The 1,547-nt window shown below is 35.4% G+C and overlaps 1 long non-coding RNA gene across 1 annotated transcript; it reads right to left on the bottom strand.

Annotated features, from left to right (window-relative positions):
• Positions 1-267: 267 nt before the first annotated feature.
• Positions 268-1,342, bottom strand: LOC142238091 (uncharacterized). The gene is made up of 2 exons (XR_012722642.1): positions 1,126-1,342; positions 268-758 (listed from the first exon to the last, which is right to left on the bottom strand). It is a non-coding gene; the product is annotated as an uncharacterized LOC142238091 (long non-coding RNA).
• Between the last annotated feature and the right edge of the window lie 205 nt (positions 1,343-1,547).

Genomic DNA, 1,547 nt, shown 5'->3' with positions numbered 1-1,547 from the left:
CTGCTAGGGTCTTAAGCTTGAATTTACCAAATAAATATTTTTCACTAAAAGTATTTCATATAACAAGCGAAAATGTATTGGGAACACAAATTAAAATGTTTTATTCAGAAAAAAAAAATTTAACAGACTGCTCAATCAGGGTATGAAAAACAATCTTTTTCGTCCGTGCATAAACATTCGTGTCTGTTCTGGTACACACATGTACAAGATACGTATGATGTCACACTTAAAAGGTGTTCTGGCCAACACTATACACCGTCATAGACCTGAAAAATGTACACGAACATTTCTTTTGTGTAGGCTTAGTGTACAGCCATCGTATGCAAAGTTAGAAGTTTTTATAACAAATAAATAACAGATTCTGAAACTTTAATATGTTTTTTATAAATATTTGCAAATTTTATTGGGAAAGTCACTTATATATGTCAGAAACCACGATTTTAAAAATCCATCTAAAATTTGAACCGAAATTTCCTCTGGTTGGTGTATAAATTTTGGGGTTGTTTTAATCAGCTGATTTTCAGTGTGTTCGAAAGCATAATGTTGCCACAATTTTTAAAAGTTAACACAAAAAAGTTTTAAGCAAAATTACCTTTGATTTTTGTGAATACTATCCGCTTTCCTAAACAAATCAAAGGTCTTTTTGAAAATATAAGGCAATTAAATTATAACTTTTACAAAATCAATGGGCTAAGAAAAGTGAATTTTACCAAATTTATTGCATGAAAAATATGGCATCTTCAATTCTGCAAAGTGTTCTTGGTGCACAAGAACGGGAGCCACCGTGGTGCAATGGTTAGCATGCCCGCCTTGCATACACAAGGTCGTGGGTTCGATTCCTGCTTCGACCGAACACCAAAAAGTTTTTCAGCGGTGGATTATCTCACCTCAGTAATGCTGGTGACATGTCTGAGGGTTTCAAAGCTTCTCTAAGTGGTTTCACTGCAATGTGGAACGCCGTTCGGACTCGGCTATAAAAAGGAGGTCCCTTGTCATTGAGCTTAACATGGAATCGGGCAGCACTCAGTGATAAGAGAGAAGTTCACCAATGTGGTATCACAATGGACTGAATAGTCTAAGTGAGCCTGATACATCGGGCTGCCACCTAACCTAACCTAACCTAACCTTGGTGCACAAATCACTGAGCAAATTACAAAAAAAAAAAAACTAACGCCGCCAATATCTTTCTGCACATGGAGGCCGCCACTATAGAAAATTTGTTTGCAATATTATTGTAAATATTTAAGCAATACAAATGAGAAAAACCTTAACAGAATAGTTAATTATGCCCACTATAATTAAATTTCCTTTAATGTATGGATGTTAAAAAGTGTTTGACCAAAACCAAAATAAAAACTTCTCCGCCGTCAAAAACGAGAACGACACGGCGATCGTTTGTTCATGAGTAACATTGAGGGGGGATAGAAAAAAACAAATCAAAACAGATTTGAAGCATCACGCAATTGTCTCCTTTTTCTTGATAAATTGCTCTTGTCCTTAAATTATTCACTGCTAACAAAAATCCGGCAGGCATTTTATGGCTTTGA

This window comes from Haematobia irritans, chromosome 1 (genome assembly GCF_050003625.1).
Source record: "Haematobia irritans isolate KBUSLIRL chromosome 1, ASM5000362v1, whole genome shotgun sequence".
NCBI classification, from domain to species: Eukaryota; Metazoa; Arthropoda; class Insecta; order Diptera; family Muscidae; genus Haematobia; species Haematobia irritans.
Note: the sequence above shows the minus strand (reverse complement) of the source record. Positions and strands in the feature narration are given on the sequence as shown.